The following is a 13,060-nucleotide window of genomic DNA, read 5'->3' on the forward strand; positions in this document are numbered from 1 at the left end:
GTTCTTCTCCTAAATGTTTATGATGTTCTATTCCATCACATAATGATTCTCAAGTGAATCATATATGACTAGCAACTCTACCATGTAAGTAGACAAGTTTTTATTCCTATCACTCTTCCTTACTTCCCATGATTGACTCATCATGGTCTATACTACCTCATATGACTCATAGTTATCACTTACTATCAACTATTTCACATGTCTAGATAATTTTAATTACTCATTACTTAACTTGGTCTACATCTTCTATTAGGATTTCTTAATTATCTTCATCACTTGATTTACTTCTAGTACAGGTCTAGGTAATTCTTATTTAACTATAACATGTGTTGGTACACATCTTCCAATAGGATATCTTCCTTATGGTTGTATCCTCTCTTTGAACTACCATGTATTGTATACCAACTGTGATCTACTCATCTATTGTTTTAAGAACTTAATCGTGTACTTACATGTTTGGGATTAGCTGACTAACTTTACTTTATCTAGGTAAGTTAGGTAAGAAATGTTGACTCAAGTGTGTCAGGATTATTCTCAAGTGAATATCCATCTCAAGTCATAAGAATATTTGGTTTAACTAAGACAACTTCCTATAGACACTACCAATCCTATAGGTCTCCTTTAAAGGGTTTTAATCCTAAGGACAAAGCATTTACTCTGATACCAACTGTGGTGACCCGACATACCACTGCATGGTGTAGTATGCAAGTCTGATATAACACCAATGAAACACCGTTCCACTAGTATTATATCGCTCAGAGTGGTACAACAGAAACATATGCGGGTCCAAGGCATGTCTATAGAATTACAACAATGACTCTGTTACATAAGATCATCACAGCCTCCTACTTTACAATGAGGTAAAACTGCAGATAACTCCAGAAGAACGACTCGTAGTCTAATCCTATCACGAACTCTATTTGTAGAGTATTTAACTAGCTACAGAGGCTAAGAATAGATTCTAGCTAATTAGGAGCTAGGTTTAGGAAGCTAGTTCCCTTCTATGGCTAAACTAGGTTTTCTCCTTGATGGATGTGGTATCTGACTCCTCTGACAGGGTCCTGTATCTGGAAGTAGATGTTGACTCCTCGTTCTTCGAGTTGTACTGTAGATCCTCCTTCGATGCCTCCATATCTAAGCAGGGGATTTAAGAGTGGGATGAGTACGAGCGTACTCAACAAGTTCATTATAGGAAAGAGGTGTTTAATGCACTAGCTACGGCATTAGACCAGAAAGTCTAATACCAATGCAAGTTTTCATAACCATTTCTTCAAAGGGATTTCTATTTTCGTGCCCTCGGTTCCTTAGTTGTGCTCAGTTTTCCCCAGCTCCTTAGTTTTTCCTCAGTTTTCCCCAATTCCTTGTCTGAAACCATCACAGATGCTATAACGGCCGGTTGCCCGACGGTTGACCGTTATCTTCTGACTAGTGGGGCCACGTAGAGCCCGCAAAGACACGTCAGACCATCCATCTTTGTTTGACCGTAAGCATCGCTGTATCCCTGACCAAAACACGCACGAGTGGGGCTTCGGTATATCGAATGACAAGTGGGCCATGGCGCTGATACAAGGGGCAATACACGGGTAGGAATAGATTTTTAAACGGAGCTCTACAGCGATGGCACGGAGGAGGTGGCCTGCGGGGTGCCGAGATGAGATCGATGTCCACAAAGAACTGCATGAGGCGAGACCAGACGCATTAGATAGATATGAACTAGACGCGTTTAACCATGCAAAGAAGAGAAGAAATGGTCGACGACATCGACGACTACCTCAAAACTTTGACTGACCGTGTCCGACACGAACGCGAGCAATGTAGAGAAAACTAGTGTCTCTCCTTTCTGGCGTGTATAGATGGGTGCTAGAAGAGTGTGGTGGCGAAGGGAAAGACCTCGCGGTGGTCTGTGGCGTCCAGCATAGCGGGGCGGCGGGGCCGTGCCCACGTCGGCGTGGATGCATGTTCGGCATTGGCATCAGCATGTACGTTCGGCATTGACCTCGGCGGTATCTCTGGTGTGTCAGTGATCGAATGAGGGGACGGAATTGAGGGTGCATCCCGACGGTGACCTAGCAGTGGCGTCGAGCATAGCCGTTCTGACCATGCCGATATCGGCATCGGCAAAGTTTGGAGGCTGTGGTGCTCGAATCAAAGAGGGATTTGTTTCTTGTACGCCAAAAGTGATTTGAAACAAGTTTCGTGTTGAAGGTTAGGTAACGAAAGTTTGTAACTAAGCCCAAAATTATACTAGCGCCATGGTGAGGTTCTTTTTGATAGAGCTATACGGTTGGGCAAACTTTTTTGACACTTTTTAGATAGGGTTCCTTGTTGTTACACGTATGGCATCATGTATGGCAAATTTGGGATCATTTGGAGATGTTCGAAAAAATCACTTTGCTTAAACGCATGCCGTTTCGTCTCACTGAAACCAGCTTTTCTAACAAGGTGATTTATTCTACCTCCTCTAAATGACCTCAAATTTCATACAGCTGATCTTCTATACATAGATAGATAGATTGTTTCGTTTTTATATTTTTCGAACTTTTTATTTCCCTTTATAATATCCAATTGATTTTCAGGTCAAAACCTCGAAAAACAGCATCATGTATGGCATCATTTTCGCCATAAATTTCAAATTTTGTGAAACTTTCCCTTTTAGATATTCCTTGTTGTTATAGATATGGCATAATGTATGCCAAATTTGGTTAGGTCTCACTGAAACCAGCTTTTGTAACAAGTTAGGTTTTTTCGACCTTCTCAAAAGGGATTTTTTTCTACCTTCTCTAAATGACCTCAAAAATCATACAGACGATCTTCTATACAAAGATAGGTAGATTGTTTCGTTTTTACATTTTTTGAACTTTTATTTCCCTTTATAATACCCATTTGTTTTCAGGTCAAAACCTCAAATACAGAGATAGATAGATTGGTTCGTTTATCATTTTTACCGTGAATAGTAATGGCTACAAGAAATCGGTAATGGTCTATCAATTTTTGCGTGAAAAGTAATGGATACAACAAATCGGTGATGGTTTATCATTTTTTGCGTGAAAATTAATAGCTACAACAAATCGGTGATGGTTTATCATTTGGGATTTTCGTGAAAATTAATGGCTACAATAAATCGGTGACGGTTTATCATTTTTTCCGTGAAAATTTATGGCTACAACAAATCGGTGATGGTTTATCATTTTTTGCGTGAAAAGTAATGCCTAAAAGAGTTTATAATTTTTAGTGCGTGAAAATAAATACAGAAAACCGCCCTTTAGCATACTTAGAGAGTGGAAGGTAACCGCCGACAGAGAGAGAGAGGGGTTATCCTGCCCGTTAGATCATATGATCAACGGTCGGCGGGCACGATCCGCGTGACATGGGCTAGACCAATCAGGGCAATGTTGCACGTGTGAGAGAATTTGTGGAGGGAGAGGGCAAAACTGAGTAGTATCAAGAAACCAAGGGCACCTATGTAAAAAACAGACTAAGGGATTCAAATATGAGATTTAAAAAATGGAAAATGCGTGTTTTGTACAATAAAACCCATCTTGGCCTATCTCAAACTATTTGCAATACAAATATACATGAGTGTGAGAATTGTGGCCTCATTTAGACAAAGTATGTTTTGGGGAAAGCTGTTTTGGGAAGGGCTTATTGTGGAAAACCATGCACCTTCATAGCTATTAGGTGATTTGAGAAGGCCTTTGAGAAGTGGCAATTTGTGGTAAAACTTGATTTATCTATGACTTATCTATGTTTTGAGAACTGGCAATTTGTGGTAAAGACTCCATGAGTATGTGCCACTATTTTTCGGAATTTTTTGCACATTAAATGACTCATTTAACTAGTTAATCTCATTTGTTGACTGTCTGTTGACCAACTACTTGAGGGTAAAACTGAGCATATTGCACTAGCCAGTATTAGCACTCAAGGGGAAAACTGAGCACACAAAAAATGCTAGTATAATGCTCGAGGTTATACCTGAGTATATCTAAATTTCCAGGGTTAGACTCGAGGACGCGTGTTGCGGTGCAGAAATGAAAGACGTGCAATTGTTGACGCGTAGACGCCGGTCGCGGTGCAGAAGTCGAAGACGTGCAATCGTGGACGCGTGGCGCATTGCAGAAGTCCAAGACGTGCAGACGTGCAGCGGTGGACGCGTAGGACGCGGGTCGCATTAACCACCCCTTGCCTTTATAGACGCCTCCTCCCACTATCTCTGTCACTCTCACTCGCCTACGCAACGCCGCCTCTCTCACGTCCCATCATCTTCTCCAAAGCAAAAAACCCTCTCCCTCTCCCTCTCCTCTACCGGCGAGATGGACAAGGAGAATGCCAATCCCATCGTCCACGGCGCCGTCGGCTCCAAGCGCGACGCCTCCCTCTTCGACGCCGTCCCCTCAACGGACGTCGCCGCCGTCCCCTCAACGGACGTCGCCGCCGCCTCCGCCGGTGCATCGGAGGCTGCTGCCCAGATCCCGTCGGGATGGGACCCCTACGAGCCGGTGCCGTACGTCCCGCCCCCGAACCGCTACGACACCTCCATAGAGGACCCATGGAACGAGGTAACTACGGTTTGCTTCCTTTTTTTGTTCCCCATTCCTTTTTGAACCCTATTTGTGCTGGTGTAGATGGATCTGTGGATGGATGAGTATTGGGCTAATATTTGCGCCGATTTTATTCCATTTTGCTTTGATCCCTCCTTGATTTCGTTTAAGATTTGGGGTTCGGCCGTTCGGTTAATTTATGCAAGTAATAATGGGATCTCAATCGGTTAATTTATGCAAGTAATCATAGGATCTCAATCAGTTATTTTATGCACGAATCAAAAGATATCAACCGTTTAATTTGCAAATAATCTGGAATGTGTTCAAGTTCAGATCTGAAATCTGTTTCTTTGCCTATGATGAATCGGTGGGCACATTTTACAGGGAGGGTTCAGCGAACCATTTCTGTGTACAAATCTGTTGTGCATGAGCTTTGGTTCGCTTACACCGTCCCTGTAGACATATAATCGTGTTCACTCTAACTGAGGCTGCCTCTGTTTTTCCTAACTTTGTTATCATGCACGTTTGCAACTCATTCACTAATAAATTCCCGTTTGATATGGATCAGCTGTCTAGCAGCGACGTCGGCGGCGGCAGCCGAGCACCATGACGTCAAGACTCGCCGAGTGCTGCGGAGGCTGCAGGTCGGCCGATCGTCTCCTACCTCGACGTCGCCAAGGGTGTCTACAGGTGCCCCTTCTGCACTAGGAGGCTCGGCGCACCGACTTCAAGCTGCGTCCTCACGCATGCCGAGAACATCGGCCACACCAACCCCAAGGTCGGCGCGTCGGTGAACCCCAACTCCTTCCGCGCCAAGCACTTGGCGCTCGGCATGCACCTCCGCAGCATCCAGCGGGTGGAGATCTCCGGCGGGCGCATGCCTCCGCTCAAGCCCAAGGCTCCCAAGGGGAGCAACAAGTGGAGGCAGAGGCAGATGGGGTAGGCGGAGTCCTGGACGTGTGCTGCTACTGCCTCCTCCATTTTGTTGTTGGGATCCCTTTGTTGTTAGCTAGGGATCCCTCGTTGTTATGTTGTTAGTATGATGGTACTGTACTGCTGTGAAGAACCTCGAACCCTACTATGTTTGGCTGCTGAATGCAGCTTATTATCTATATTATCTATCCCTATTCTACTATATGACCTTGTGAATTTATCGTACATTCCCTGTAGATTTGCTTCTAGATTTAACTACATACATATGGACTAGATGGAGTACTAGATTGGGCTCCCTACTAGATTTGCTGCCATATTGGGCAAACAACGAGGGCCAAAAGGCACAAATAATAATTGAAGAAAGACAGAAATGCAAGCTTCTCTAGATTTGATACTAATTAGGTGAAAAAAGGCAGAGAGAAGGAGGCAGAAAAGGTACTGTTAAAAGGGAAATGCCAATGGCCGAGAGAGACAAAACCCAGCTCCTGCTCACGTGCAACCAAACGCTATCTCGTCTTGTCCCACGCGGTCCCTTTCTACCAGCCCCACGCGACGCGGGCCCACACGACGCGGCCCCACACGTCAGCACGGAGCGGTCAACTTAACGGGAATCCTGCCGTCTGAGCTGTTAGATGCACTAGCTACGGCATTAGACCAGAAAGTCTAATACCAATGCAAGTTTTCATAACCATTTCTTCAAAAGGTTGCTTTTATTCAGAAGAACTATGTCCGTCAGCCTTCACCGGTTTACTAGAACTTCATGGAGCTCCTATCCGGCCGCGTTCGCAGTTCCATATCCCGGAACAGGGAGTGACAGGTCACGGTTCTTTACACTCTGCAGAGGTGTGTTGCTTTACCCATAAGAGATCTTAACCTTGGTGCCAACCAAGCTGCAGGCTTGTCCACACTTCCTATGGTGTGAGGCCCGGTATAAGGTCTAGCCAATCATGTTCCTCCGCTACCTCGAACACCCACCCTTTGTTGCATGCCCCGACCCTGGGTCCTCGCCGGTCCCATTATTCCCACTCACGGGTGGACCCCGACCACGATGACAGTTTGGGATTGAACCAAACTCCTTCGCCGGTAGCTGCAACCCATCATAGACCACAATACCGTGGGGACTTAAGGCTTCCCCAGCCAACCGCTTGCTCTTCGAGCGACAAGTGTCTACGGACTATGCCGTGGGGACTTAAGGCTTCCCCAGCCAACCGCTTTCCCTGACAGATACAAGTGTCTACGGTAAAGCGCATCCGTTGATGAACGAGAGGTGGAAACACTTTTGACTACTCCGTCCCACTCCGGATCTTATGGTTAACACGGGTATTACGGCACAAGAATCACTGGCGACATTTGTTGTTTAATCCTAGATGGATATAAGCCCGTGCAATGGAACCTCCACCATATCAACACAATCCATGGTTCCATTGCCCACCACATAGTCATATTCATAGTTATGAAAGTAGTGGTTTTGATTTTTATGCAATAGTGATAACCATAATACTTTGCAAGTAATTTGATAGAAATACTCAAATGACATGAGCAAGTGATGAACTTGCCTTTCTTGGCTGCAAGATTATGCAGACAAGGTCTTCGATGCGTAATAACTCCAAATTCTGAAATAGCATCATCGTCCGGTAAGGACGATGTTTAAAAGATTGGCAAGTATGCAATAATGCATAAGAATGAGATGCAATCGCTCTAAGCGTGACCTAACCCCGATGATTTAGGATCAGTAAGTTGTAATGATTGGTTCAGGGTGTGTTGCACTTTTAGAGTGATTCACATACAAGGTTCTTATTCAGGTGTGATTACTTGGTATTATAAACAGGTAGTTAATAGAGCATAATAATCAATTGAGCAGACAAAGAATGATAATTGGCATAATGTTAACAAATAAAGAACAGTGGTCAATTTTAGTACTATATGGCATGGTTGATGATTAATTATCATATACTTTAAAAGAATAACTTTGAAAGAACATGTTCTTTAATAAAGAACAAGTATGATAATTAGGTTGAGGGGGTTCTATGGTTGACTATGGTTTCAGTTAGTTTCTGGAGTAAGTATTAGATGGATCACAACATAGTTGGATTCATCAATAACTAAAACTTGTAGGGTTGAGTTAAGCCTAAGCATCTTGAGCAATTTATTAAAAATAGTTGCTATCAAGGTTGGTATACCTTGCTGGTGATAACTGGTTATTAGCTATAGGTCCTATTAGGTAGGATTGATGATGATTCCTTATTTTCTTCAGAAGAATAACTTTTGAAGAACATACTTCTTAAATAATAAGAAGTAGCTCAATTAGGTTTAAGGTTGTCTAGGTTTTGCTATTGGATTTACTAAGTAAGAAATAGTTGACTCCTAAGTGGGATGATAAATAATTATCTTACACTAATAGGGTTTAGTGGAGTATGGTTAGGTAATGCAAGATAGTAAGCATGGTTGCTATTTGGGTTCATCACAATGGTGTGATGCTAAGCATGGATGAATAAGGATGATGGTCTTGACAGTAGAAGCTAGGGTTTAAATTTGGTTGATCCTACTTGATCAACTAGGTTTAGAGATATGCATACAAGGAATACTGAATTGCTAGTGATAGGGTTCTACATTTTATGTGGACATAGGTATGTCTTTTAGTTGCTAATGATGGCTCTTTGATTTGAAATAAAGTACCATGATCACATGTTCTAACCTAGGGTTTAGGTTAGAAGCAATTTAGGTTTCATATTGATTATTGGAACTAGGTGATACATCTCCGACGTATCGATAATTTCTTATGTTCCATGCCACATTATTGATGTTATCTACATGTTTTATGCACACTTTATGTCATATTCGTGCATTTTCTGGAACTAACCTATTAACAAGATGCCGAAGTGCCAGTTCCTGTTTTCTGCTGTTTTTGGTTTCAGAAATCCTAGTAACGAAATATTCTCGGAATCGGACGAAATCAACGCCCAAGTTCCTATTTTCACCGGAAGCATCCGTAACACCGGGAAGGACCGGAGGGGGCACTTGGGCCCCAGGACCATAGGCCGGCGCGGCCCGCCCTGGCCGCGCCGCCCTATGGTGTCGTCGCCCCTTCGACCCTCCTGCGCCGCCTCTTCGCCTATATAAAGCCCCTGGATCGAAAACCCTGAGGCGTTCGACGAAACCCACAGAAACCTTCCAGAGCCGCCGCCATCGCGAGGCCAAGATCTGGGGGACAGGAGTCTCTGTTCCGGCACGCTGCCGGAGCGGGGAAGTGCCCCCGGAAGGCTTCTCCATCGACACCGCTGCCATCTCCACCGCCATCTTCATCACCGCTGCTGCTCCCATGAGGAGGGAGTAGTTCTCCATCGAGGCTCGGGGCTGTACCGGTAGCTATGTGGTTCATCTCTCTCCTATGTACCTCAATACAATGATCTCATGAGCTGCTTTACATGATTGAGATTCATATGAGTTTGTATCACAATTTATCTATGTGCTACTCTAGCAAAGTTATTAAAGTAGTTCTATTCCTCCTGCACGTGTGTAAAGGTGACAGTGTGTGCACCGTGTTAGTACTTGGTTTATGCTATGATCATAATCTCTTGTAGATTGCGAAGTTAACTATTGCTATGATAATATTGATGTGATCTATTCCTCCTACATATGCATGAAGGTGACAGTGTGCATGCTATGTTAGTACTTGGTTTAGTCTATTGATCTATCTTACACTATAAGGTTACTTAAACATGAGCATTATTGTGGAGCTTGTTAACTCCGGCATTGAGGGTTCGTGTAATCCTACGCAATGTGTTCATCATCCAACAAAAGTGTAGAGTATGCATTTATCTATTCTGTTATGTGATCAATGTTGAGAGTGTCCACTAGTGAAAGTGTAATCCCTAGGCCTTGTTCCTAAATACTGCTATCGCTGCTTGTTTCTTGTTTTCTTTGCGTTACTACTGCTGCAATACCACCACCATCAACTACACGCCCGCAAGCTATTTTCTGGCACCGTTGCTACTGCTCATATATATTCATACCACCTGTATTTCACTATCTCTTCGCCGAACTAGTGCACCTATTAGGTGTGTTGGGGACACAAGAGACTTCTTGCTTTGTGGTTGCAGGGTTGCATGAGAGGGATATCTTTGACCTCTTCCTCCCTGAGTTCGATAAACCTTGGGTGATCCACTTAAGGGAAACTTGCTGCTGTTCTACAAACCTCTGCTCTTGGAGGCCCAACACTGTCTACAGGAAAGGAGGGGGAACGTAGACATCAAGCACTTTTCTGGCGCCGTTGCCGGGGAGGAAAGGTAAAAGGTACTCACACTCCGGACCTCGGCTACTAAGCTATTTTCCGGCGCATTGTAAGTACTCGAAGCTATTTCCTTTAGATCCTGCAATTGCATCTTTTTGTTTCTTGTTTTACACTAGTAAGGCATAATGGAAAACATCTGTGAGCTCTTTGTACTATTTCCTGAGTCAAGACATGAATGGTTTAATGCGAAAATTAAAAAACCTATGGAACCTTATTTGCATGCTAGTAGCAATGATATTAGTATGAACACTTTGAACACCATTGTTGCTAATGATATGGAAAATTCTAAGCTTGGGGAAGCTGGCTTTGATGAGCATGATATTTTTAGTCCCCCAAGCATTGAGGAGGAAATTTACTTTGATGATTCTTTACCTCCTATTTATGATGATTATAATGATAGTAGTCTTTTGTTGCCACCTGTTATGGAGGATAAATTTGATTATGATTACAATATGCCTCCTATATTTGATGATGAGAATAATAATGATAGCTACTTTGTTGAATTTGCTCCCACTATTACTAATAAAATTGACTATGCTCATGTGGAGAGTAATAATTTTATGCATGAGACTCATGATAAGAATGCTTTATGTGATAGTTATATTGTTGAGTTTGCTCATGATGCCACTGGATATTATTATGAGAGAGGAAAATATGGGTGTAGAAATTTTCGTGTAACTAAAACACCTCTCTATGTGCTGAAATTTTTGAAGCTATGCTTGTTTTATCTTCCTATGCTTGTTACTTTGCTCTTCATGAACTTGTTTATTTACAAGATTCCTATGCATAGGAAGCATGTTAGACTTAAATGTGTTTTGAATTTGCCTCTTGATGCTCTCTTTTGCTTCAAATACAATTTCTTGCGAGTGCATCATTAAAACTGCTGAGCCCATCTTAATGGCTATAAAGAAAAGAACTTCTTGGGAGATAACCCATGTGTTATTTTGCTACAGCACTTTGTTTTTATTTTGTGTCTTGGAAGTTGTTTACTACTGTAGCAACCTCTCCTTATCTTAGTTTTGTGTTTTGTTGTGCCAAGTTAAGCCGTTGATAGAAAAGTAAGTACTAGATTTGGATTACTGCACAGTTCCAGATTTCTTTGCTGTCACGAATCTGGGTCCACCTCCCTGTAGGTAGCTCAGAAAATTAAGCCAATTTACGTGCATGATCCTCAGATATGTATGCAACTTTCATTCAATTTGGGCATTTTCATTTGAGCAAGTCTGGTGCCATTTTAAAATTCGTCAATACGAACTGTTCTGTTTTGACAGATTCTGCCTTTTATTTCGCATTGCCTCTTTTGCTATGTTGGATGAATTACTTTGATCCACTAATGTCCAGTAGCATTATGCAATGTCCAGAAGTGTTAAGAATGATTGTGTCACCTCTGAACATATGAATTTTTGATTATGCACTAACCCTCTAATGAGTTTGTTTCGAGTTTGGTGTGGAGGAAGTTTTAAAGGGTCAAGAGAGGAGGATGATATACTATGATCAAGGAGAGTGAAAGCTCTAAGCTTGGGGATGCCCCGGTGGTTCACCCCTGCATATTCTAAGAAGACTCAAGCGTCTAAGCTTGGGGATGCCCAAGGCATCCCCTTCTTCATCGACAACATTATCAGGTTCCTCCCCTGAAACTATATTTTTATTCCATCACATCTTATGTGCTTTGCTTGGAGCGTCGGTTTGTTTTAGTTTTTGTTTTGTTTGAATAAATTGGATTACATCATGCTTGTGTGGGAGAGAGACACGCTCCGCTGGTTCGTATGAACACATGTGTTCTTAGCTTTTAATATTCATGGCGAAGTTTCTTCTTCGTTAAATTGTTATATGGTTGGAATTGGAAAATGATACATGTAGTAATTGCTATAAATGTTTTGGGTAATGTGATACTTGGCAATTGTTGTGCTCATGATTAAGCTCTTGCATCATATGCTTTGCACCCATTAATGAAGAAATACATAGAGCATGCTAAAATTTGGTTTGCATAATTGGTCTCTCTAAGGTCTAGATAATTTCTAGTATTGAGTTTGAACAACAAGGAAGACGGTGTAGATTCTTATAATGTTTACAATATGTCTTTTATGTGAGTTTTGCTGCACCGGTTCATCCTTGTGTTTGTTTCAAATAACCTTGCTAGCCTAAACCTTGTATCGAGAGGGAATACTTCTCATGCATCCAAAATACTTGAGCCAACCACTATGCCATTTGTGTCCACCATACCTACCTACTACATGGTATTTTCCGCCATTCCAAAGTAAATTGCTTGAGTGCTACCTTTAAAATTCCATCATTCACCTTTGCAATATATAGCTCATGGGACAAATAGCTTAAAAACTATTGTGGTATTGAATATGTAATTATGCACTTTATCTCTTATTAAGTTGCTTGTTGTGCGATAACCATGTTCACTGGGGACGCCATCAACTATTCATTGTTGAATTTCATGTGAGTTGCTATGCATGTCCGTCTTGTCTGAAGTAAGAGAGATCTACCACCTTATGGTTAAGCATGCATAATGTTAGAGAAGAACATTGGGCCGCTAACTAAAGCCATGATCCATGGTGGAAGTTTCAGTTTTGGACATATATCCTCAATCTCAAATGAGAAAATTATTAATTGTTGTTACATGCTTATGCATAAAAGAGGAGTCCATTATCTGTTGTCTATGTTGTCCCGGTATGGATGTCTAAGTTGAAGAATAATCAATAGCGAGAAATCCAATGCGAGCTTTCTCCTTAGACCTTTGTACAGGCGGCATAGAGGTACCCCTTTGTGACACTTGGTTAAAACATGTGCATTGTGATGATCCGGTAGTCCAAGCTAATTAGGACAAGGTGCGGGCACTATTAGTACACTATGCATGAGGCTTGCAACTTATAAGATATAATTTACATGATACATATGCTTTATTACTACCGTTGACAAAATTGTTTCATGTTTTCAAAATCAAAGCTCTAGCACAAATATAGCAATCGATGCTTTCCTCTTTGAAGGACCATTCTTTTACTTTTATTGTTGAGTCAGTTCACCTATCTCTCTCTACCTCAAGAAGCAAACATTTGTGTGAACTGTGCATTGATTCCTACATATTTGCTTATTGCACTTATTATATTACTCTATGTTGACAATATCCATGAGATATACATGTTACAAGTTGAAAGCAACCGCTGAAACTTAATCTTCTTTTGTGTTGCTTCAATGCCTTTACTTTGAATTATTGCTTTATGAGTTAACTCTTATGCAAGACTTATTGATGCTTGTCTTGAAGTGCTATTCATGAAAAGTCCTTGCTTTA

This window comes from Lolium perenne, chromosome 6 (assembly GCF_019359855.2).
Source record: "Lolium perenne isolate Kyuss_39 chromosome 6, Kyuss_2.0, whole genome shotgun sequence".
NCBI lineage: Eukaryota > Viridiplantae > Streptophyta > Magnoliopsida > Poales > Poaceae > Lolium > Lolium perenne.